Source organism: Anser anser (genome assembly GCF_964211835.1).
Source record: "Anser anser genome assembly, chromosome: 9".
Classification (NCBI taxonomy): Eukaryota; Metazoa; Chordata; class Aves; order Anseriformes; family Anatidae; genus Anser; species Anser anser.
Window position 1 is genome coordinate 7,706,050 of NC_139729.1, and position 27,094 is coordinate 7,733,143.

Consider the following 27,094-nt stretch of genomic DNA (forward strand, 5'->3'; position numbering starts at 1 on the left):
GGATTGCCCTAATGATCTATGCAGTAGTTTTGGGCAATAACACCTGTGACTTATGGACACTGATGAGAAAAAGCACTAGCCATGTCTCCAGCATGACCTGGCCATTGGTAAAACACCAGGCCAGGTAGCTCTGTAAAGGCTGAAGGGAAAGGGTAAAGAAAAGAGGCACCTGGGAGGGTGAAGAATAAAAGGTAGAAATGTAATGCTCTTCTAAGAGTTGTGTCAAGGAAAGAGAGTGCAGTGGAGCATAGATGGTGGGCTTCAGGTTGTCTTGTCCCCAGGCCCTGAGGCAGCAGCCCCATGGCAGCTTCCTCCAGTCAGGACAGGACAGTGACAGACAGACAGACCAACTTGACAGGAAAAAACAGGAGAACTGAACACAGCCTTTGGCAAAAATGAGAGAATTTTGTTTTAACCAGATGAAACAAAGCTGTGGGGAGAAAGTTTCCAGTCAGAATCGCAATGGTGGAGGCCCTGAGCAGGGCAGATCTGCTAGGCCGCGCCTGAGGCGCAGCATCTGGCCTGGCCGTTGAGAGGGCCCAGTGCCTTTCACAGCACCCTGTGAGTTGTATTTTAATGGCCAATGGCTGAACCCTTTTGGTTTGGTGCTAATGTGTACATTAAGCACATATAGTAAAAAGCTGTTAGAGGCAGGAGGATGCTCTCTTCAAAAATCAGTTGCCCATTCAGAAGGCCCTGTCCAAGTTGCTGAGAAGATATGAGACATAAAGGAAAGGTGAATGGTGGTTTCACCTGCACAAAACATCCATCCACCTGCCTCCCCTGGTATATTTGTTTATTTATTTATTTGGAAACAATTTAATTTTAGTCAATAATGTCTATTTGAGAGGTTAATGGCATTGTTAATGCCACAATACTGTGTTGACTCATGGGAAGCTCATAGCCCTAAGCAAAACAAACTTTTGCATGGGAGCAAGTGGCATTTGGCAAAGTGGTTGGGCACTATCTCAAGCTAAATGGGGTGCTTCCCTTCCCTGATTTCAGGTGTTTTTGCAGAGTGAGTGCACAGGGTGCCGTGGAGGAGCACTGGTCCCCCACACCCCTCTGTGTCTGCTGCCCCTCCAGGGCCAGTCCTTGCCTGGCAGTGGGTGCCTCTACCCTGGCTGTGGGGACTAACTCCTGCTAATTCCTGACAGGATCGGGTGAGAGAAGTGTTGAAAGTGAAGAGGTGTTTGCAGATATACATACAAAATGTATCCACGGATGTTTGTGTGCACGTGTTTGAGGGAGTCATGCTGAGATGCATGAGGATAAAAGGTGTTTTCTGTGTATATAACAGTAAATCCGACAAATGTATTCCCAAATGTTATGTTAAGTAAGATCAACAGCTGAAGCAGTCATTGTATCAGCTGCTGGTTGATAGGCTCATCAGGAGTCAGTGTTCCCAGTGTCATTGTGAAGGAAAATGTCTGTTTAGCTGTAAGCCACATGCTGCAGCTGATCCCTGGGTTGTGTGTCACATGTAAGTTTCTGTCTCAGCAAACACAGAAAGCCGCAAGGTGTATGTCTCATAACCTGCAGCAAATCTTCTTCCTGTTTAGAAATGGGATTTTTCTTCCCTTAAGAAACACCAGTTCCAACTCCTGTCTTGCATATTACAGAACCTTCAGTTACTGAGGAAAAGGTTGGCTGTTCGTGTATGCAGATTAGCCTGCTCGTGGAAATTTCTTAGAACTACAAGAAGATAAGCATCATTTTGCACAACAACAAAAAGTTTATTCTGTGAAATGATGATACTGTGTTTTCCTATCTGTTCAAGGCTTTTTTTTTCTTCTTTTGTAAATTTGTCATTTAATCTAAATCATTACCTGTTTGGAAATGCACAGAAAACTGCAACTGTTGGTTTACTCTTTGATTAGTATTATAGTTATCATCTTTAATTTTCTCTATGTTTTCTTTATTGCATCTTTACTAGCGTGCAGGCAACTTGAGCATTGTACTGTTTTCTTGTACCAGAGCTTTCGGTAAGTGGATGAACAATATAAAAATGCTACTACTAATGCAACATTTTTTCCTTCACAATTATTTTCTGAGAGAGGGACTCATTGATATCACTTTCTTTTGTAATCACATTGGCAAGGGTTTGATGGTGGGATGGGAAAGCTTTTAAACATGTGAATTCTCCAGTTGGCTACGAGTATCTGTAGTGCAAGTGCTGTTGAGGTCATGCAATGATAGATCAGCAGTATTACACAGTAACTTTTCTGACCAGGCAGCAACTAATTAATGCTACTTGTACAATGAGAAATGACTTTCCACAGTGACTGATAGCAATCAACCCATAATGTTAAATGAAAGAATTCTGGGAATTTGCCAATGAAGTGAAGATCATGCACTCTAGAGATACTTTGCAACAGAAAAAAAAGATTAAATTTCTCAGATAAATGACCTTTGTGAGTTATTCATCTAGCCCTCATCAGAGTGGATGCTGTAGTTTTCCTCTCTTGATATTCCCCAGAAGAAATTTGCTTTGTTTTTCCCTACCTGATTGCTATATTCCTTTAGAGAATATTTATTATTAAGCCATGGCCTCTGTTATTTCCTTTGCTGCTTGAGCTTACTCAGAACTCTGTGTCTCAGACATGCAATAAAGCCCAGTAGCAGAGGAAATAACAGTGCAGTTAACCTCCTTAACACTGATAATAAATAAGCAGTAATAAGATATGTACCAGGGTAGCAATTGCCCTGACATAATGAAATGCACTAGTTTTAAATAAGTGGTAGCTGGTGTCATCATGCTTTTCAGTAAGGAACCTATGTAGGCACTATATTTCTTGGGTAATTTGTGTGTCAGATTTTCTAGGAAGCTCAGCTGCTGTTAAGACATTTAGTCCAAGTGGCCTAGTTTTCATAAATTCTTGACGCCAAGCAGAACCCTTTGTTTTTACAGGTGCCTATCTGAGATCCAGGCTGTTTCTTTAAAAATATTACCTCAGGTGGGGGTGCTGACCATTCTTGCAAATCTGGTTAAATCTCTGTGTTAAAACTGCATTCGCTGCCATCTTGATTGAGAATTTTGCTTTCCAGTAGCCACTGTGACTCTTGATTGAACATGGTATCTCTGCTATCAATTTATGTCCCTGCGAGCCAAATAGCTCTCATCCTACTGACAAGCTATCACGACCAACTCTGTGGTGAATATACATACTCTGGAACTGAAGGGGAGGTTTGCTTCATTGTAAAGCAATTTTTCAGTGTAGTTAGTAACATGTTTTGAAGAAAAAAAAATAAGGTTCTCTTTGCAGGAGACCCAAACCAGGGAAATGCAAAATATAACCCTCCTCCAAGTACATTTAACTACATCACAGCTTGGGAACTGCTTAAAACAACCCATGCTGTAACTGAATTTCCATACCTACTAAAAAAAATAAATTAAAAAAAATTAAAAATGGTTGAACTGAATAACCAGGAGATGCTTCTAAGTACCAATATTAATTAGAGAATCATAGTTTATAAAAGCCACACAAGGATATGATTTGTGAATTGTAACTAAGTCTGAGTGATTGTGCTAATTTATTATGGTTTGAAAACAGAAATGTAGATTTGTAAGCCTCATGCCTCATTATTATGATTATTGTTTTTTTTCTTCCTTTTTTTTTTTTTTCTGTCAGTTCCCCTGACACTTACTGTGTTACTGAAGACAAGAATAGTAGTACCAGAAAATGGTTGTGTTTTATCTCTGTAATATTGCTGGTAAATTGAGACTGCATGGTAGCAAAATCATAGAGGAAATTTTCTCTGAAGTGCCCACTTCTATGGTTTATGGAACTTGTCAGATTTTCGTCATTGCTTGGTTGCAAAACCAAAAACATCTGTTCCTGTTTTTGAGAAATATTTACATCAGGATTTAATTACTGCCAGTGAATAGTGGTTGGGTGCCATACAGTACTAACAGATTTTCAACTATACCCGTTGATATCTATGAAGTGTAAATGACAAATAGGATCGCTATTTAACTGTGACTTTAGTAACAAAGGCTATTTGCAGAAGAACTATGTGGTGAGAGAGTTCAAATGATGGGCAATGCTCAAAGGATTTGGTTTCAGAGCTGCTTACAGAGTGATGTGATTTGTTTCTTCTTGAGCTCCATATCAGAATGCAGCTCACTAAATACTAAAACTGTAAGCCACGAGAGAATCTCTTATGTGAACCTTGAGTGAATCTGAGATACTGGGAAACTTCTGAGCAGCTGCAGTTATGAATGCTTATGCTTTTTTAAAGTGCTGGCCACTGTGAGCTCTGAGTGTTCTGCTTCTGATGGAGTTTTGTTTCAGTAAATGATTTTGGTAAGTTTTAGTCATCCATCTGCTTTGGGCTGTTTGGGAAATATCTTCTTAGGCATTTATGTTACTGTGAAGACACAATCTGATTTTTACACTGCCAGAAAGGGGGGCATCTCACTCATCTAGAAATATCAATACAAAAATATGACTGATGGCATTCAATGGGAAGATTTTCTCTGATAATGAAAGAGGAGCACTATACCTGAGGCAGCAGTAAGGCCAGCTTTGGCTCCCTCCCTTTTTTCCAAAAGCTTATGCTGTTCCAATTTTTGAAAGCCAATTTTTTTCTGTTCCATTAGAAAAATGAGCCTTTGCCCATGTTGGGTGACTTCCCTCATTTGCATTGTCCATGAATTCTCTGAACTCTTCAGCCTTGTCAGTTGTGTTATCTCTGGAAAAAGATAACCAAAAGCAGGCCTGCATTTTCATCCGCAGTGTGCATCTTCAGCTGAATAGCGACGAGGGGAGTGGTACAGGCATACAGCCAGGGGTTGTCACACACATTAGTGAAGTTCCAGTTTGGCCTGGGGAAGCTGTCTTCTGTGGCTCCCTGCTCTGCTCACACCCTTTTTGTGTAGCATTTGCATGAGAAGGAAAGAGCCCAGCTTGGCTGGTAGTGGCAGGCCTGGGAATTTGTGGGGAAACTCTTCAGTGCTTATATATGGGGCATTATATATGGAAATCATAATATTATTATAGCTTATAAAAGCATTTATACTAGGGTGGCACCCACATACTCTGCTCTACATTTATGTATGTAAATAAGTGACAAAGCATTTGCAGTTTGCAACTGGGAAACATTTTTCTTTCCCTTTAATCTGAGCCCATGTTCAGTTCCTGCAATGATCTACCTGTGGCAAAGGTTCAGACTGTGGTATTTGAAAATAGTTTCAAACACCTTCAATGTTTTTAGCAACACTGACATGCCTGTACAGGCAAACAGACTTAGACTGGACTTTCTTTACACTTGCAGAAAAGCGCATTTGCCAGTTTATCTTGTGTCTGGTTCTTGGATTGAAACAACCTATAGCCCTAGGGATATCTTACCATGGGTTTGTACGAGGCTTGTCTTAGCACAGAAAATTAGAACCCCAGCAGATACTGCTATGCTGGCAAAAGGTTCATGTGTCAACCTATATTTTCTCTAAAAATTCTTGGAATTCAAAAACCAGCCATCCTGCCTTCTCCCTTGCTTTTGGCTGCTAATGCTTTGCAGAAGGTTTGGTGATGGATTCGCTTGTCTAGGTGTTTGTTACACTCTGACATACAATAGTGTATGCAGGGTTAATGCCATGAGTTTCAGAGAGACTGAGAAATTCTCATTCAGCTTTCTCCTGAGCCCTAGGAACTCATTTCACATCTCATTCATTAGACAAACTAGCTGATCTGAAAACAGCATGCAAAACACTCCAGATTACTCTGATGCAAAAGTTTAGTAACCTGTTCCCCCAAGGAGTGCCAATAATTCAACCTTTAAACCTCAAAGAAAACCTGATTCTGAGGGTTCAATTTATAGTGGCTTCAAAATGAATGTAGGGTAGTGTTTGTGAAGGACTGTAAGCTAAAGACAGCAAGCGTTTTGTTAGTTTAAAATGGCAGGCCTGCCCCCTCACCTGTAATCTCTGAAGATTACCGGCTCCTACCACACTCACAGAACTGACAATGCACTGTTCATAGCATGCTGGCCTGGGGGAGATTCATAAAAACTCACATCTCTGCTTAAGGTATATAATTTCATTGCTTTGACACAAGCAGTTTTTTTCAATAGCAAAGAATGATGCTTTTGCTCTGTCTCAAATGAGTGACAGCTCTTGTTTTCTCTCTCTCTCTTTGTTGGGTCTTTTGCTATCAACTCTAATATGAATTTTCAGTCTCCCATACATGTATTTTTAAAGTTAAACTAGCTCTCTCCTCGTATGCATGGAGGCTACTGAGGAGGAGGTTTGCTAAAGTGATGTTCAGTATAAACACCCTGAATTCAGATAATTACACAAAATGTGAGACAGTGTTCAATCTATAAAGTTGACCAGAAATTTTTAGATAACATTTTCCTGCTTGATCTCTGGAACTTCGCTCGGGAATCAAGTCGGAAATTCATATTTCTGAAGTAAGAGGAGGCCTTCATTAACATACATCTGGCATCAAGCTGATGTAGGTCAGAGCACCTGAACTGACAGTTTTGGCATTGACTACCTCCTCTGTTTGAGTGATACTGCAACTGGAAAGATTTGTACACAGGGAAATGTATTAGAAATGTATTCAAATGTAAAGAGTTCAAAGACTTAAGTGACTGAGACTAAACCATTCCTTTGGTAATGTCTTCTAATGACTTAATTAGCTTCTCTATTTTAAAATACACATTTTAGTTGTAGTCTGAATTAAGTGAATTACTAGTTTCTAGCTATTGCATTTCACTTTTTTTTTTTCCTGCTCTTATTACCACTCCTTTTAAATTTATTTATTTATTTCTTGGTTATGCCCATGCATGCTTCAAACTCTTACCTGTTTGTAGTGTAGACAAACACTGTTTCCTCTCTGAAGAAGTACCAGCCTCGGTAAGCAGACCCAAGGCGGGTGGGGATCCAGGTGCAGGGAAGTTAGTGACACTGCAGGTGTGACACTCCACATTCTCACCTTGAGAGCTCTGGGCATTGCTTTTGCCCAAAATCATCTTGATCTGTTCCCAACATAGCAGTCTTTTAGAGATGAGATTGTCATCTATGAAACCCTGCATAGTAAAAGATTTTTTTCGGTACCTGTAACAACATAGGTTTAGGAAAATGCTGGGGGTAAATAGATTTTATTCCACATTGTCTAAACGGGCCAAACTGTCCCACTGATTTTAATAGCTCTTTTGCCTGAGTAATTGTTGTGTGAGCAGGTCGTGATTGAAATCCTAATCCCCATTTACAGGAAATGTGTATGAAATAGAACAGAAATATCCAGAGAATGCAGCAAAGTGATCATTGTGTGTGAAGTAAAAAGAGGTTGAGCATGGTGGAAAGTAGTTTTAGCTTTAAAGATAAAGCTACTGCACTGGATAATTTGCCTCTTCTGTTCATTGCCTTCCACCATTGCCCTTGCTGCTTTTTACAGATCTTTTTCCTTCTGTCCTTGTCAAGTTTTTCCAGAGACTTGGAAGCTGAATGTTGATTTTGCCTACAACTCTGTCCAGCTCAGATTATTAGGGTTGGTAAAAAAAAATATTTACACAAATTCCTAAATACATTAAACAATTTTCTCTTCTAATTAAACAAAAACCAGCCAAGAATCTAAAGTCCTCGTAGTCACACCCAAAGGCCTTATTTTCTCAAACAGACTGAACAGGTGAGATTTAAGAAGTACAGTAGGTGATTTTGATTTTTTTTTTCTTCATTGGTCCCTTGAGTTGATCAGATCCTCCTAAGATTCTTGTGCTGTATATATATATATTTTTTTCTCCTTCTTCTTCATTTGAACCATTTTTCATAGAGCAAATGCAATCTAAAGCTCTTGACCACAGTGACAGAGCATCATGGCTAACACTAGCAGATATCTCTGGTGGTCAACAGCTTCATCCTGCACTTGCATGAAGTAGACATACCGGTAAAAACTTCTCCCAGGTTCTGTGATACAAGACAGCACTTTTATCAATCAAGGAAGCACTTAGCTGTAGCTGAAGGATTTTTACCCTAAAATTCTTGGTGCAGAAAAAAGGTATGTTAAGATAAATATTCCTGTGCCAGGTGTACACAAGGAGGCCTCTGACTTTGTTGAACAATGTCATTAGATTAAAAAAATAAAACAGTGCAGCCTGCCCGCTGTCACTCCACTGTAATCTGGTATCCTTTGTCTGACTTTACAGAGAACTATTCCAGCTTTTTGTCAAGGCACATGACAGCAGAGTTTGCCTTCTGTTTTCTTGGTTTCTTATTTATGCTATTTTATGCCTACATGTTCATTGCATGAAGCTTTTTTTTTTTTTTTTTTTTGATAGGAGGAATGGAAGTTTGTTTATTTCCTTGAAAACTATAATTTGAAGCTAGGACAATCAAATTCCAGGCTACTGATATGTGTGAGCCCAGGTGTAACATGGGCACTTGGGTGTGTGACCTGTGTGTGAACTTGAAGGAGAGAAAGAGAGAGGAGGGGGAGAGGTGCAAGAGAGAGACGGAGATGGTTAAGGGAGGAGATGATCCTGTAAATGGAGTAACCTTGCCTGATCCTCACAGGAGAACAAATTCTCCAAGGGCCAAAGGATTACTCTGTCTACAAAGGTCTAATAAAGGGGAAGGCTGGGCTACCCATAGTGTCATCATAGCCGTAATTTTCAAGCCATAATAAAACCCTGTTACATTATTAATTCAGCTGTTCTGGTTGCTGTAGAGATGATATTCGAGTACTGCCATTAATTCATCTTTTTACCCACTAATATATTATTTTCTACAGGGATTCATTGTTTGAACCCTCAAAGTGAATTAGCCTGTGGCATATTTCAAAGGTTTCTGCCCAATTAAATCAGTCTGAGGACATCCACGTTGCATCAGAGCCACTAGCATTACATTAGCAAAGATAAAAACCCCAGTCAAGAGGGTAGGATATCTTTAATGGGACTTTATCACTGAGACTTGAAGTTATATATATGTGAAGCAAAATGTGCTTGGCTATTCCTACAGAGATCATTCACTCTAATATTGCCTTAAAATGCACAATCACTAACAGCAGTATTTGTCACACTCATTGCTCATTAGTTTAGACCAGAAAATTACTTCAGAATAAATGCTGATATGCCAAAGAAAATATATAAAGCAGTAACATGTAACTAAAAATGATCATCAAGCTCCAGTGTTGCTGGAACTTGTTTTTTTTTAACACTTTTGGCTGATGACTTTTTTTAGCTAAAAAGAAATGTGCATGAATAGCGCTGATACAGAGAATAGGGAAAAAGTAAGGTGGGATGAACCTGATATGGGGACTAGCTGAGCAAGAGTTGAGCAGCTCTGGTGGGCCTGAGCTTTTCTGGGGTCTTGGTACTGTGTTCTGCAGAGTGTAGCACCTTTATTGTTCATGCTTTTCCATTATCTACCATATCCAGGCTTCTTGCTCCTCTGGATTACAGAGAGCATTTTGTGTACAGTCCTGCCACTAAATTGGTCTGTTCCCTGAACAGCAGGCTGCAGAAGATAGCAAATAGAAACAGCCATCCCAGATCAAAGGCTCTTCTTTTCTTCTTTGCCCTCTGGGTGGAGTGAGCACACCTGTGTGTTTAATTTTTGCTTATTATTACTTGCAGAAACTGGGATGAGGGTAGGTGTGAGTTTTGTATACCTACACTATTTAAATATCTGCCCCAAAATTCATAGCATGCCGAAATCTCTCGGTCTTCTACAGGTCAAGTACTTACTGCTAGTGGTGGTTTTTGCAGAATACCACCAATTCTTATTGGTACATTTTTTTTCCCTACAAATTAAGGAGAAACATTTCAGAATATCATTTGTTTTCATGGCATTAGTACCTGTTTTTATGACAATGCTGTTTGTAAGTATCGGACCCTGCTCAAATACAGAATTCAGTGGTAACAGAAAACAACTATGCAGAACATAAAGACAGGACAGATTTTTACTAGGTATTACACCACACTAGGGAAGGCATTTAAAACACAAATAGACAACGTGTAACACATGTCCTATTAAGCTTTTACAGGGCATTATTCCACTCAAGGGAGGCTTGTGGTGTGAAAAGAGAGAAAAACAACACAGGACACAGAGAGCAAGACAGATCTTTATAGGGAATTATCCCACACCAGGGAGGCTGCTATTGTGAACAGAGAAAAGAAAAACAAGACAGGAGATAAAGACGAAAGATTTTTACTGGCTTTAATGTTTGCCCCTGTGTGATCTAAAGCAAAACCGGTAGCGCTGGGTGAAGAATGCACACTGAAAAGCTCATCTTGAGATCTCATTCTGTTTTCCTCTTTGCTAATTGTGAAGGTTGAGCTTGGCAATTTTTTCACCCACAGAAGTTTTTGCATGGATATTTTTGTCTCAATCTATTGGATAAAATGGCCTGTAGGGCACTAGTGACAGTACTGAGAACAGTTCTTTTCTAAATTGAGTTTTTTTCAAACACTGCAATAGAGCTGTACAAAAAAATAAACACCAGTGGGATTTTGATGAAAAAGGGAATTCAAAGAAAACAAAAATAGTTACTGAGTAAGGGTCAAGTTAGGTAAATAGTTTCAGAAAAAGGAAAGTACAATTTCAAAATGCCACTTTTGTTGTGAACTTAGATGTTACAAAATGTGCTTGCCCTCTCAAATATCTCAAAATCAAAAAGTTTATTCTCAGTTTGACAGAAAATATTTTGTTTCAATCTTGAATGGATTTTCTTGTTTTGTCAGTGAGAAACCTTAAAGCTGCAAATCTACTTTTAAGTCATTCTGAATTATTATTTTTTTAAACTTTGCTTGTTCAGAAACCAAGCATGCCTTTCTTTGCATACTGACACTAGTAAAGTCTCATTCGTTCCTTTTGGCGTATGATCCTACAGTTTCCCACACAGGTATTTCACGTCAATGTTTGATATCTGAGAGGCATGAATTCTTCCCATGTCTGGGCATTTATAAAGTTTCTGTGCATTCCCTGGTGTCTAATGAGGAAATATCACGATGTGGCCCTTCTCAGAATGAGGACTCATGACATCCCTCTTCTTAACCTGACCGAAATCTGCAGGAAATGCCTTTTTTTTTTTTTTTGAGATACCTTTCTGCTATAACAAAATGAGTTGAAATGAGAAGACTGTTGTGAAAGTGCCAACAGGGAAGAGAGCACGTTCCTGTAGCCTTTTTCTCCCAGAGCAAACCAGACAAAGGTTGGTCATTGAACCAACTTTACATGGTGGCATTTCTCGTGCTCTGTTCTCCATTGGTCCATCCCATGGTCTGAGGGGGAATGCAGGTATCTTAAGAGCCCTGTCAGGAAAGGAGACCTAAGCCTGGCAAGGAGGGTCACTGGTCCATTGCCACAAATCCCAGGGTGACAAATAGCCTGCCCTGCCTTCCTTGCAGCTGCTGCATCCTCTTTTCTGCATATAGTCTTCTACCTCTAAAACAGGGCTATTTGCTTGATACATGCCGTGCTGCATGCTAGAAATACATCCTTATTATTGACTAGAAGCTGCAGAGATACTGGTTGGAAGAAGGTGATATAAGTTGTTTTGTACAATTTAGTAGACGACAAATGTTTAATTGGCTTTCCAGGTCATTCTGTAGTATTTAATAGGCTATTGTGTCAATATGAGACTACAATTTAAAAGAAAACAGCAGAACCATACCCTAAAAAATCCAACCATGTAAAAATCAGGGTTTAGTTTCTCTTATTAAATTTTGCCGTATGACAAATAACTCTTTTGGTGTGATGTCATGGATAATAAACTCTAGGAGGCTTTTCCAAAGAAAGGGCAATTGCTGAAACAACACTTTTCTGAAAAAGAGGAAGAAAAAAAAAGCAAGTGTGTGAAAGTCACAAGGGTAGGAAGAATTGACAATTAAAGTAAGATCAAAACAAAGGGAGGGGATACAGAAGGTGGCTTTTTCAAAGAAGTTGGACAAAGTCCTCAGCAGTTAAGAAACTAATAGTAATAGGCTAAAGAAATACTAAGGAGGGTGGAAATGAGAAGGAAACCCAGAATGTGGAAAACATTCAGTGGGTGGGGAAGGAACAATTGTTAAGATTTATGTGCTTTGGCTGGCACAAACGCTCCACTGTGCAGTTGCTAGTTTCTAAGACTCATGTGATTCAGTAGCTTACTTGCTTTTCCTTGATTTTGAGGGAAGAAGCCTCAAATATCAATAACAGCACCTTGAACAGTCTGGCTGATTACAAGGGCAAGTTGGAATAGACTACATGTAGATATGAGCCAAGAACTATATTTCAGTATTTATTGTTATCAACATAGCATCTTGCCCAAATGTTTATATGCTACCAATCAATAATGCTTCTGTTCAGATCATGTTAATCTGAGTATATATAATTTGTTCTGCTCAAAATGGATCTTGTTTGCCTCCAATTATTATTTTTTTCCCTGTGATCCATGCAAGGGTTCCAGGAAAGAAGACATATTATCTCTCTTCTTCCGAACTGACCAGTAGAGCTTCCTAAAGCAGGCTACTCCTGAGAGGTCATCAACAAAGAGAATATGCCATTGTCCCAGCTAATGAAATTAGGGGAAACCAGGAGCTGCATCTTGCATTATACCTTGTAAGTGGTACAATTTAAGCTTTGTCAGGATTTTTCTGGTGTCATTGTCCAAGGGACTGCTACTGACAAAGAGAAGCTTTCCTCAGCCATGCCTGGCACTGCTCAGCGCCTGTGTGAGGACAGTTAGAGCGTTCCCACCTGACTCAGAGGTGCCACGGGGCAGACCCTGCCTCTGACACTGGTACGCCCCAGCTGCTGAGCGCTTTAGCTTAAGTTCTGGGCTGACACAAAATGAATTGATTGCGGAGCTTTCTCCTAGCTGCCCTGTTACTGACTGCCAAGTGTTAATAAATATTTGTCAAATCTTGTAACTGTGTAAATAACTATACTCTTGTGAGTAGACATGTCTGCAGTGGAACTACTCACAAAAGCGTCTGCTCTAATTCTCTCATGGTCATGCTCTGTGAATTATGTTTGTCCATAGGAATGCCAGAGGTACCTGGCAGTCTTGTTTCCCTCTTCTGTGTACTTTCATCTAGAGACAGAGAGGCTGTCAGCAACCTCATGGGGCAGCTGGAGGCAGAGAAAAGACTGCAAAAGTAGTGATGATGAAAACCCCTACAGTTTTCTTCTACCGTGGCACAAAAATGCTTAGTGATGGAAAGTGTATCTGTAAGAGCCAGAGAGATGTATACAAAAACTTTTGCTTTCACATGGTCATATCTTCTGGTGTGTAACTTGTTCCTTCAGGAACTACTACTTTTGTCCTCAAATCCATGTTTTTGTTCTTAATGCAGCTGGATCGAGCATAAAAAATATTAGGCATAGGCCTAAGAAGTTTGAAGATCATGGCCCTAAGAATCTTATTCTACCAAGAATGATTCTTTGTGGTTGTGAAATAATATTTCTGACTTAAGTCGGAATGTGGCTGAATGGTGCCTGATGTCCAGCAACATCTTTTTGGGTCTGCAGCTGGCACACACCAAGTTTTGGTTGTGTGACCCATTCAGTGTAACGCATGAATAGCTCTCTGAATCGTTGTAAGTTTTGGATCTGCTTTGTTCCCTTTGGTGACGTGATACAAGTAGCTTTCAATCAGGATAATTACATTCTTTCCTTAAGAGGGAGGGTGGAAGCTGCCGAGCCTCCCACCTATCGTGACCTGCTCAGAAGGAAGTGGTACAGCATACCTTGAGAAGCAGCAGTTGTGAGCCTGGTCTCTGCTACCAGCAGGGGCATGGGATGTGGAACAGAACATCAGGCTCTAGGCTACACTGTGATGGTGGCTGCGTGCAGTAATTATCTTGTGTGTTGTATGGGGCCAGAAGCTGTTCTCTGTACTTCCATGACCAGAGTAGATTCTGTGTGTACATGCAGTTTTATTTACTAAATTCAATATTTAGGCTCCTGCCTCACTGTGGAGGTGGGAGAGAGAGGAAAAAACTCATTTTAATATTCAAATGCTCTAGATCTACTTTGCAGTTTGTAGCTTACTTGGTGTTTACACATTCTCTTATTGGTGACTACAATAATTTTTCTATCCTGGTAGGAAAGCATTTATTCTCTGTGTTTTATTTTTCCATTTTTTTTTCTTACTTTCTACTTAATGCTGGGCTCACAAGTAAACCTCTCTAAATAACAAACGAGCACCTGAATATAACCTGTGTGCAAGGAGGAACAGGACTAGGCTGTGTGCACCCACTCTTCCCTCCCTTGTCCTATGGATTTGGTAGAGAGCAGGTCTGGGTCCCTGTGTAGCACCACTTCTCAGTACATCAGCTCAAATGGAAGATCTGTGAGCTAAAAGCAGGCAGCCATCTAATATTTCTTTTCACTTCCAGATTTTCTGTGCTTACAAATATCAATTACAAGGTTTGTGTAAATTATAGGGATGATGAACTTGGAGTAGCTACAGTATGTTTAAAACGTCTGTACAGGGATAATAAGGAGATTGTGAAAATCTGCTCTAGGAAGTCTCAGAGACATTTCCAGATAATTAATGCAATGTGTGGAAACCTGAAATCAGCACTGTTTTTTTTCTTTTTTTTATAAAGTAGTAATTTAGGAACACATTATGGGAGCACATTAAATTAACCATTATTAGATGAGGAAATGTTAAGATTATTAAGATAATAAAATCCAATTAGTGCAGGCTTTTTGTGTATAATGTGGCTCACATAGAAAACCTATTATATTGGAGGGGCTACAAGTATTTGGGAGAATTTCAGGTACAAGCCAGAGCTTAAGAGTCTTGAGCTTTTTGCTGCAGGAATAGCGTGCTTTATGAACAATGTACTCTTTGAAACACAGTGTTGTGAGGCCAGGATTGAAGAAGTGGTTATCCCAAGAGGATTTCAGGTAGTAGGTAAGAAGTTTGTCCATCAATCTCATATCCTTTGGGAGTAAGTTGTGGCAGCTTGAAGAAAAATATAAGTTTGTTTATCTGCGCACTTAAGTTGAAAACAATTTCTCTTGTTTGCCCATGTTATAACTATTTTTTATGGTTATTGCCCCCGATTTTCTTCTCTACAAGCAGTAAATTAGAAGTGTTTCCATTGTCACTTCCTAGTCAGTGCCTCAGTAAAGGAGGACATGATTCTGTGTAGTCTTTACAGTGACTGATGGAAGCTGTCTTTAATATCAAGGCTGTACCTTTTCATAGCTGTTACCAAGCTTCTCAGACAGATTGTATTCTCATACTGTTTTAATTTTGCTCCTGTGACTGTGGTAAATGATTAGTAGTTTATCATGACTTTGGGCAGAAATTATACAAGGTCAATAATTTCTCCATTATAAATTTATGACACCAAGCACCCTCATAATCCTTGCATCAGATTTGTTTGGCTGTTTCCTGGGCCTTTATCTGAGCCACCACTATTGATTCTTTTTGGTTAGTTTGTTGCTGTGTCCAAACCCATTTTTTCAGATTAGTCTCAAGCTGGAGCCAATTAAGGGGACCTTCATAGCAAGTGTGTTTCCCATCTGGTAGTTTATTCAAATGATCTCTCTTCATTTACTAATCCCAAATGCCAGTTCTTCATACGACAAATTCTTGTCCTTCAGAATGACTTCCATCCCTCAAAGCGTAGTTATCAAACTAAATTTCACTTAGCTTTTCCATATGATAGATCTCTTGGACGTACTGGCCAAGATGGTATGGCCTTTACACACCTCCTGCTTCAGGAAGAATTAGAAGTAGTTTTTGTTCTGACATGACCTACAAATATAATAACCTCAGCTTTGCACAGAAATGCATAACTGCACATCCTTTTGTCTGTATCAGTTTGTCTGCCTGTTGTTCTGCCAGGTGTATTTCTATAGCATGGCTCACCGAACTGTTGTTTTAAAATGAACAACTTTTTTCAAAGAGGAAACTAAATTCCAGTCCCCGCACAGTGTCTGTCTGCTGTGGGTTGTCTTTTTTTAAATCTTCCCTGGACTAGAGGTTCTCATTTTGAAATACCCTCTTCAGAAAAATTCTAAAAGTAATTTTTTATTATTGTTATTATTTTTTATACTATTTTTTCAATCTTTCACAATTTTTGTGTATGCCAGGACCCCAAGTGCACCAATAGGCCTTACTCGTCCTGACTGGCCTCACCTGGGACCTCCGTCTACCCCCAACCACTTGTGTATCCAGCAGCCTCATTTAAGCCCACACCTGGGCTTTGAGCTCTGGCCTGAGCTGGAAGAATGGTGTAGGGTGGTGATAGTGGCAGTCTCACCACCATCGAGGGAAAGAAAGGGAACAGGAGGTTTGGTCCATGGTAAGCCTGGGGATTTTGAGCAATAGCTCAGGAGCTGCAATGGAAACAAATATAATCTGTGATGTAGCTTGAGCCAGGACTGCAGATCCAGAGCTGAGTTTAAATGATGTTCCTTCATGCGTGGGCAGAATGTGTGGCAGTGCAGGTCCCAGGCGAGGCTAGCCAGGGCAGGCAAGGCGTACTGGTGCAATCAGGGTACTGACAGGAGGCAACTAAAACTCATGGTCGTGGGAGTTTCTGTGGTGTTTTGTGTGCTAAAAATGGTATCTTGCTGTTAGTGCTAAAGGAAATCCAAGTAGGTGTGTCTCCGGGCTCTGGTTTCTGTGATGCCTGCTTTTGTTTTATTTTTTTTAATTATTTTTTAAATTATTATTTTTTTAATTTCCTTTTAGCCTGCTTGTTTTCAAAAATGATTGTGATACTTCTTGAAAATTTTGTTTTATCATGAATTTGGAAGAAAATGAGTGGAAACCCATAAATCGACATTTGTTTTATTTAAAAATTAAACCAAGTTTGCCTGAATATACTAGTCTTATGTCCACCTTTGAGGAAACCAGGTCGAAGCTTTGTTCTTCTAACAAAACCTTAAATGAGGCCAAGGCTGTTACAGTTTGGTTTCATTGCTGACATCTCACAGTGCTCCCTTACGTATCTCTGTATAGAATATCTATGGTAGTCATTAACATGGGCTCATTACAGCCTGCCATCTGTAGCAGTGACAAAATGAGCTACGTTATTGCCTCAAAATGCTGTGATCTCAAAACAGTTTTACCCTGCATCTTCCCTAAAGTATGTGTAAAGAAGTCAGGGAAATTACCACTGCAAGGAACTTCTCTCTGTATTTTCTGTTCTGCTCTTTTCACTCACTCCAAAACTTCCTACAATTTTAAATTGTCCTCCAGGTTAATATAAGGAGTTGTGGTTATCTTCATCTCTTCTGAAGTTTGTGCGATTTTTTTTTTTTTATAATAATTTTAATTTTATTTATTTTTGGCCACAGGTGACAGTTTTTATCGCCATACTTCTTAATGTGATGCTGTAAGTTGCTCAGGCTTTGAGTGAAGGGTGGACTATATGCCTTTGGGTCAATACCACTCACAAGAGAAAATACATCGTAAGCCCCTGCTCAGACACAAAACAATGCATTTCTTCAGAAAGGGCGAAGGCATGAAAGAAAGCTAAGATAAGGATACAGACAGTTTCTGGGCATAAACAGGTAACCTGATCTTGTAAGATTATGGAAGATTAGTGTTCTGTCAAGGAATGGGGAATTCCTTTTGGGAGAATAAAACCAATGGATTAAGCAGAGTGGTACTTGGCTATGGCTGGGCATGGCAACAGTGTTAAGGTTCTGCTTAACAGCGAAATTATACAAAGACACAGTCTGCACAGTCTGAAGTTTTCTGTTTGCTAGCATTACAAGCCTCAACAAAATCCTAGATATCTCAGTTTACAGCCTCACTAGGCTGGGGGAGTTCCTTGCTCTCTGACATAGTTTTACAAAGATTTTTAGATTTGCAAAGAGTTTTAGATCCTTTTTTCTTTTTTCCCCAGGCTCAGAAAACTTCACCAGATCTATTAGTGTCCCAACCTCTTAACTCTCTTCCACATTTCTTCCTTTCTTTCCTGGAAAAAGCATACTCGATTCTCACTTCTTAGTATAAGTGTACTAAATTATTCATTTTTTGAGTTTTAGGATTCAAATACTCATTTGTTTCCTTTTCTTGTGCTGTCAGGCTTCCCTTTTCTCCAAGATGTCTCACAGTCCTGGTATCACTGCTGTTTTTTCCTGAAAACTCTTTTGTGCTTGTCTACTTCACTGCAGTTTCTGCTTTAGACCTGAAAATCTGACAGCTAAGTTCAAAACATAAAATTTTTGATGATGCTGTGAAAATTATAAAAAAGGTAAATTAACTTGCTTGGGGTACATAGGAAGGGGTTAAGCTTTATATTGCGACAATTAGAAATTGGTACATTCCAATATCTGTGCTAAGACATCCCAAAATGTATCATATTATTGTCATCATAAGTGGCCCTACTGCTGCTACTCTTTTATTTATTGTTAATTTTTATTTAAGCCCTCTTAGACTGGTTTTCAAAGCTTTTTCTCAATGAAAATTAAAAGTAAGGCATAAATTTGCCGTTGGCTGTCATCTGAATACTCTAAACTCCTATGTTTCAATGTTTCTTAAAAAAAAAAAAAAGCTCTAAGACCTCATATAAAAATGCAGTTGAGTACGGTATTGTCCTTCATTGCTTCACTTACCATGGAGTAACGAGCCATGTGGAACCGAATCGTGGTATATACTGAAGTTATAATTGCTTTACTTCCTATGTATCTATCCCACGATTCCTGGAAATCATTATTGAGTTGTGTGATGGGAAGGTATATTGACAAAGGATACCAAGGCAATGTGTAGAAGGTACCTACTCTAGACTACAGTTGGATCATACCCTATATTAATGGCCTAGACCTCACTGGAGAGCCTGTCAAAATCTGAATGTAGTGGATGCATTGTATCAAGTCAAGGTTGCTGTGGTAATGATTGACTTTTATTCATTATTATTTATGGGAGATATAACTGAGGCTTTAGGAATGCTTCCGCTAGTTAGTTTGCAAGACAGCCAGAGATACCTTTCTTGGAGTGCTTGCTTCTCTCTGTTAATCATAAGTGATGTTTTCAGCAGGTAAAAGAAGTTAAAAGGGACGCATAAAGCTACCTCAGAGCTAATTCTGAACCTTTTAAGTAGAGCTTAAAGAGGGATTTACTTTAAAAATCTTTCTTCCCGCTTACTCTGGCAGGATTATAATGACAAATGGAGTGTGTTTGTCACTGGAGTTGGTGTTGAGGGCCAAAGGCAAGGATATAACTTGTCTGGTTGTGAGGAAGTACGGCAAACTCATCGGAATGGTTGGAGCCAAGACAGTTTTCTAAACTTCAATCCAAGCTAAATATGGAGCTTCTGCATAATGCTGGCTTTTTGTGCTTCTAACAGAAGTGAGGAGTACCCCCCAGGCAAACCAGTAACCAGATCCACTGACTTTACTGTAGTCTGGATAATCTTTGATCGATTATACACTTTTAAAATCTGTGTCTCGTGATTGCATTAGAATGTGATTAAACCTGTTTCATCTTGAGTCTAAAGGAAACTAATGGCTGAACTGTTACAGGAGGAGCCAGTAGATTTTCAAGACAAATACATGCAACAATGCTGTCAATCTGTCTCTTTCAGTTCTCAGTAGCTTTGAAAATTAATGTTTTCAGCCAAATTTGACAGAGGGATATAAGTTTGAAAGGTGTTATGTTGTGCATGTTGGTGGTTCAGAAGAGGCCAGAGTGTGTGTCCCTCCCTTAAGGGGAACAATTGTAATTTGGCACTTTCTCCATTCCAAAAAGCAGCAGCCAGCTGGCCAGTCATCATGCGTGCAACTTGAGTTTGACAGCAGCAACTGCTAATCAGTCTGGTTTAAAAAGTTCTCTGTAATGTCTTCAGCTTATAGCACTATGTGGCTCTGGGGACTAAGAAGGCAGGCGTGATATGGAGAAGGCATGGGGGAGAGGAGGAGCTGCTAAAGGATGTAGGACACAAATGAGTAGGAAACTTCCTTTACTTAGTTGTGGTGCCCATAGGATAATTTTCTTTTGTTTAAAAAAAAAAAAAAAGGTGAAAAACTGCCTAAAGAATTATTACAACCTGAAAACTGTCTGATGTGATCTAAGAAGAAAGCACACTGCGGATGTCCATACAGGACAGTAATGTCTTTAGCAGCAGAGCTTGAATAGAATAAATTGCAGTAAAACGTGAAAGGAGGGATTAAATCAAGGATTACAGTACATAATTGAGATGAAACCAACATTCCCTCCTAAATTGGATAGTACAAGTGTGACAACTGCTTATGGGGCTATTGATGGGAGTGCTTAGCCTGCTACAAATACAAGTGTATTTGTGTATGCTTTTCAGTACAATGGTGAATGGTCTCGGTTGTGACAGGACTTTTTTAAAATTTGCCTTCACTACCTAGAATGCCTGGAAACCAAAGCTCTAAGGTTGTCTTTCCTTTTAAGACAGGGTTGAGGCTGGCGCCTTTTATGCAAAACCAGGTTCTTGCACATTTGAATCATTTCTTTGTGAAATGATAAACTGATGGCAAAGAAAATTGGTGTCTAGAGAGGCTGAAGTGGTGTCTATCATTGTTCCCAGAATGTCTGTCGCTGGGGAAACCTTTTGCTGGACTGAAGGATGCACATCACATGAAATTATTGTATTTGCAGATCTGCTGAACTGGTGGTAACATCTCCCTCAATGGCAGAGACATTTCTTCCTCCTGCCCGCAAAATAAAGGGTTTCCAGACATGCGCCAATATATGACCCTCTTATCTGTCAAAACTGGAGAAGCAGGAGGGTGGCAGGGAGGGAGCAAGTAAGCTCCCCTTGCCTGGTCTTGGAGGAGATATGAGCTCTGGCTTGCAAAGGAACACTGAATTCTTGCCTCTACCACTGACCCTGTGAATGCTTTGAGTGAGTCATACAGGCTCTTGAGACCCTGTTGGTACACTGAAGATTATGCCACTGCTTTACCTTAGGTATGGGGAGAGTAAAGTCATTAAGGGTTGCTGGGTGCTCAGCTGCTCTGACGGTAAGAGTCTATTGGTAGGTAGGTAGAACCTCTCAGCTGCTCTTGGAAGAAAGTCAGGGGCAAAAGTTAAGAAGCAGCTTTCAGGCATCTAGGTTTTCATATAGGAGAATTTTCTTGCTGTGACAGCATGGAGAGTGTCTTCAGTAAGAAAAGGCAAAGGAACCTGGCTGCCATTGTAGTTTACAGACTGGATTAAGTATCGTTTGGTCATGATCACTGGCACTGCAAACCAAAACTGGGTACACTGGATAAAGCTATAAAGAAAAACAACAACAAAAAAAAAAATCAATGAAGCTGAAACATTATTTCTGACTGATAGAACAGAAATTTGGTGCAGAGGTAAAGCACATACAACAGGAAGAGAAAGCTAGAAACATCTTTGTTTAAACTGTGATATTACTGTCATGCTTAAGAGAAATATCTGAAGCAGATTTTTTTGTCTGCTGGATCTAGCCTAGTGGATATGTAAGAGAGTGATGGATGAAGCAACCCACTTGTTGCAAGTCCCCAGGCTGACAGAAAAGAGTCAGGAATATAGTTCAGACAAAGACTCTACATGCCAGTTCTGTCATCTATATTATTAATGTGCTGTGTTTGGTCCCTGTGGAGAGCTTAAACTGAGCCAGAGACAGGATGTGCATCCAGTGAACATTTCCTATGATACTGGATTCATAAAGGTTTTTTTTTTTAATAGTCTTGAAAGTTAACTCCCCTCCTCCCTTTATCTGTCTTCCTTTCAGAGATGCCCCAAATGTTTGATTTGCCTTGAATTTGTTCCAACACCAGTCACTGAATATTTTACTTGTGCTGAAAGAAGAAAGACAAAAGCCTGGCTCAAGAGGGAAAGGCATAGGCAAATGTGAATTATCAGAGCTATTGCTGGCTAAAGATTTGTGGATAGTTTGGGAGTTTCTTATGAAGAACGAAAGGGAAAATGTAGGCTTAATGGAGAAGAACTTGGGAGTGATTTATCCTTGTAAGTTCATTGTTCATTGTTTGGTGCCTTATTTTGCCTTTTTTTTTTTTTTTCCTTCCAGTCAACTTTCAGAATTCAACCTTCTTTTGCTAGGATAAGCTTCCAATGTCTCCAGCCTTGAACTGATGTTTAAATGAGCTTGCATAAGGCTGACAAACCTGGAGTGCCATCTTGTTAGGAGTAATAAAACTGTGGGTGCTGTGGAAAACTTGAGTGGATGTGAGGCACTGGTCACTTGACAAGCTGAAAGTGTAACTCCAAATTACTGTGAAGCCTGGTGCTGCATGCCAAATGCTGGAGAGGCAGGGAAAGATCAGCCTTACTCCAGCCAGGAAAAGCAGCAAAGTGACAATTCTTTTCCTCTCTGGTTTGTGACACCCCATTAGCACTTGTACCTCTCAACCCCACTCTGGAGCGCAGTCTTCTATAAGATCCTGTAGCCAGGAATATTCAGTTAGCATGGTCCAGAAAACTGATTAGGAGTGGGTGCATACTTCACTTTCTGAAAATGAGCTAAATGTTTAGAGAACAGAATATCTAATTGCACTGCATCCCTGCCATATACTGGACATTTTATGTTGAAATTGTCTTTTTTTTTTCCTCATTGCTGCTCACCTTTGACAATCATCTCCCTTCCCTCCTTACTAGTATTTTTTCTAGAGTTAATAGAATACGGCAAGAGTAGAAAACTTCAGTTCAACCAAAAAAATTAGGTACTGATATTAAATTTTTGAAAGGTCTCTGTTTGATGTAAGTCAGATCTTTTCAAGCACTACTTTGATCTTCTAGGCTCATGTTTCAGTATTTCTGTGCCCTTATCTATAGCTAGGTTATCTCTATATAAATTCAATCATATGAACTCTGCTTTATGATTAAAGAGTGGCTCTTTCCAGTTTAAAGCTAGAGCATCCTGCTTTATATGTCTTAGGCTAAAGACAAGCTCTTGCATTACTGCAGATGGGATATATCCTTCTCTGGCTGCAGCTAAACTGGAAGAGACCAGCCTCCAGGTGACTGTCACCCTGAAAGGATACGCTGACCTCTGGTATCTGCCAGCTGAGCTGCTCGTGTAATTTTCCCTAACCCTGTTCTAGTCAACTTGGACTGATTTAGTGTTAGCAAGGATCTGTTATTAAGCTGTTTGTGCTAATCAGATTTATTTTGGCTGAAACGAGCACTGTGAGAAGTAGCTCAGCTGGGAGGTCTGAGAGAGCAGTAGCCAGAGGGTGGAGAGAAGCTGTGACCGTGATGTAGCCCAGTGGGACCTCTTAGAATCACTGAATGTTCCAGGCTGAAGGGACCCACAGGGACCACTGAGTCCAACTCCTGGCTTCACACAGGACCACCCAGAAACCAAACTCTGTGTTTGAGAGTGTTTTCCAAATGTTCCTTGAGCTGCAGGCCTGGTGCTGCAACCACTGCCCTGGGGTGCCCGTTCAGTGCCTGACCACCCTCTCGGTGAAGAACCATTTCCTAAAACGCAGCCTGAACCTCCCCTGTCACAGCTCCATGCCATTGCCTCAGGTCCCATTGCTGTCACCAGAGAGAAGAGATGAGCTCCTTTTGCTGCTTTGCAGCCACAGCCTCAGTTAAAGACTTTGAAGGTCTGATGAGCATATGGTTCCTAAACTGCCAACATAGCCTGTGTTTTGAATATGGCAGTGAACTCTCCCCTTAGTTTTGAACATTCTCCTGATTAACAAGGTGCAGTGTGTTGTTTCAATTCGCATCTCCCTGCTTTGGCTCAGTTCTTATCTTTACTCAGCAGTTTTCACTGAGATGCAACTCAAGTGGGTAAGAAGCTGTCTCCCCAGCCAGCCTGACCCTTGGGAGGTAAGGCTTGTTCTGCAGCCATCCTCACAGGGGAACCTGGTGGTCATTCTTTATCATCAGCACTAAGCAATGTTTTATAACTGGGGAAATGAGTAATTTATTAAAATGAAATTAGAGAGTAGAGAGAAATAGAGGGTGTTTAGGGTACAGAGGATGTAGTTATCCAAGCTGGAATATGGCCAGGATACCTATGTTAATTTCCACATTCTTTCAGAATACTCCTTGGTATCAGTAATGAGAATAAATGGCCATTTATGTCTAGGCTGTCTCTTTCAGCCTCTATTGGAGGTGAACAAAGAATCTGTATTGCGCATGGGCTCTGGAGTTTTACTGTATTTGGAATGTTCTGGCTCAGCTCTCAAAACAAAGATCTGGCTATTCAAAAGTGTTTGCAGCTCTGATAAAACTATTACTACTAACTGGTAAAAGTTAGTAATGGAGCTGCTCATTAGTCAACACTACCTCTCTCTGTATATTAAATGAAGAATGTTTTTTAAGTAACAGGAAGAACCTAACAGTATCTAATTATAGAGAGTAGTTGGTAACTATGTCACTTTTATTTTAATGGCACAATCAATTTTATAGATGAAAGTTTAAATTAAAACTTAAGGAAACTGTAGTTTTAGGCAGGCAGCCAATGCTTGAATTACTGTACTTGGTAACCTGAGGAAAAAAAAATTTATAGAAGTTTACGTGTCTGTATTTTTTTTTAAAGGAGTTCTTGATTGCTTTTGTTTTATGTCTCTTTTGAAATATTGACTAGAAATCAGATGAGAAATAATAATAAACTGGATGGCTCAAACTCCAGTGGCCTACACTGGGAAAATATGTGCATATGTCTTAAAAATTATGTTAATCAGGGCTGCGGCTGGATTTTGGAATGAAGCTATCATGGTTTCATGTGATGGAAACCATTCAGAAGTGCCTCTCAGCAAGAATGGTGTTTAGGTTTTTCTCTTGTTTATTCTGAAACTATTTAAGTTTTTCTCTCACTTATTCTGAAGATACACTTTTCCCTTACTCATGAGTTCATTTAGACAGGAAGGAGTTCAGAGAAGTTATCTGACCTCTCGCTGAAACTGTAGATGCAAAACCCATTAACTAACACTGAGCAGTAGAACTCCAGTCTCTGAACTTGGGGTGTGTGAAGTCCTTTACCAGATCTTTGTTTGGGGAGTGGTAAAGGTATGTCTGAGGGGTTTATCAACTAGTGCTGGAGCAGGTCATGACTTATAACTCAGAATTAGCATATCCTGTTGATCTAAATGTTTTTTTATATTGTTTAAAAAAAACAATCTCTTAAAAAATCTCTTAAAAAAACAATCTCTTTCTCTTTCTTTGGTGGCAGTGGTTTTTAAGGAAATTTGCCTTTAAAAAAGCTAACTGCCAGGCTACTCTCCAGAGATTTGAATTTCTTTTCAGAACGTTCAACTGTCTAAATTTGTATTTTTAAGTAAAACTTTTTGCAGAATAACTTTTATGTGGGTACAATAAACATTCTGGATTAGTTTTCTAGAAAACAGATACTAATACAATGCCTGGAGGAATGGATGGAGATGCTCCCTTCCTTTGCTATGCAACAGTTCTTCTAGCTACATATTTAAACAAAGGATCAATACTCTTGTCTTCCAGGTTCCATAAAATTTTCAATTCAATCAAACCAAAAACAGGTGTTTTCTAGATTTGCCATGTATTCAAACCAGACAAATACAATAATGAGTTGGTGATACTCAAGTTTGACTGTGCATAAATATGTCACAGGGACTCAAAGGTCTGCATATATATTTTATAATATTTATACACTATAATTGTAGTGGCTGAAGGGCTAATACACCTTTAAACACATGTTATTACATCCTTGGTTGTCTAATATTATTTTAGGATTGCTAGTAGATGATTCTTAAATATGTTCAAAGCTTGCAAGCTGTGTATTCCAGGCTTTCTGGTAACAGCTGGAAATCCCTAATTATAGTTCACAGGTTACACATTCTTCTGGTAAAATCTGTAAATAAACCCTGAAAGGCAAGAATTCCACCTCCACAGTTAAGTTCTGAATGCTACAGACTTGATCACCAGGGAATGGGTGAGTAACTCTCCAGTAACGTTACCTTTCAGTATGCCAAGGGATGAAAACATGCGTCCCTTTTAAGATAAAGAAGGGATTATGATGTTAGTGTTTACGAAATGAACAGGAGCTTGATAGTTACTTGTAAAGTGAAAATATTTCAAGATCTTAGATAAAACTGTACCTAGTTGTTTGCTGATTTCAATGACATGGATAAATAGAACTAAGTCAAGCTTCCTTCTGATGGCAGATCTGCCTATAAACCCACCTCTCTTTTACACCTATGGGGGCTGAAATCTTGTCCAGCCAAAAGATGAGACAGTGGATACAGAGTGACTGCAGGTGGGAGTGAAGATGTGTTCATTGCTTCCCACAGCACGTTGGATGGTGTACACTTAATTTGAGTTTAAAGGTGGTCTGGAAGCTGATTTTGCTGTCAGGATTGCTGGAGGACTGGCACTGCTAAGGATCTTCAGAATCCAAGCACTTAGGCTGGAAAATATGATGAGTGAATCACATTTTAGGGCAAGGCAATAACTCAGCATAACATTTGTTGAGTCCTTGACCTGGATTAGAAGTAAACTAGTAGCTGATTACTAATCTCTCGAGCTATCTAGTTTCCCAAACCACACTTAATTAAAGTAATGAGAATGGTTGCAATTTTAAGAGTTAGGAATAATATCCCAAAGCAATTATATTTCTTCTTGGGGCTTTCAGTTGTATACAGTTGCAGGAGTCTTGCTCCGATTTCTCAGTAGTTCTCAGAGGCAGGAAGATATACGTGTGTATATATAGAGCTACGTGACATAATGGTACTACTCAGTGACAATCACGATGGCTTAACTGAAGCTTCCATGGAGATACACCCACCAGTTCGGGCTCTGTGGCTGACAGTCTTTTTGCTTTTGTAGGGGAACTGTGTTTGGACAGAACACAATTAAGCTATTTATTTATACACTTAACGCAATTTAAACAAAATAAACCAATCAGAAAAATTGTAATTTGTCCACGTTTGTCACACACCAGCCTGACTGGCGTTAGCCAGTCTGAATGTCCTGAGGCATTAGCAGATGTAAACTGATAGAAAGCTGTCTTTCTGATTACCTGTTCCTGAAAATATAGTGTTTTTTTTTTTTTTTAACTGTAATGTGCATCACTTAGTTAAATATAAAGATAATGTGAAGATGTCAACATTTATAAAAACATGGTTTAAACTCCATCTATTTTCTCTCTTTTCTTTTGCATTTTGGGAAAGGACTGTTCCCTCTTGCCTCAAGAATCTGACTTCTCTTAACGAGGCTGAAAAATCATATGCTCCATTGAGAGTTGATCT

The 27,094-nt window shown here is 39.6% G+C and overlaps 1 protein-coding gene across 2 annotated transcripts in view; it reads left to right on the forward strand.

The window, feature by feature from the left end:
* The first annotated feature begins 16,131 nt into the window (after window positions 1-16,131).
* LOC310903943 (uncharacterized protein) overlaps window positions 16,132-27,094 on the forward strand; it is a 166,827-nt gene continuing 155,864 nt past the window's right edge. For both annotated transcript variants that reach the window (XR_014587937.1, XR_014587938.1), the window contains exon 1: window positions 16,132-16,248. The gene's annotated coding sequence lies outside the window, so the exon portion shown is untranslated. The remainder of the gene's footprint in view (window positions 16,249-27,094) is intronic.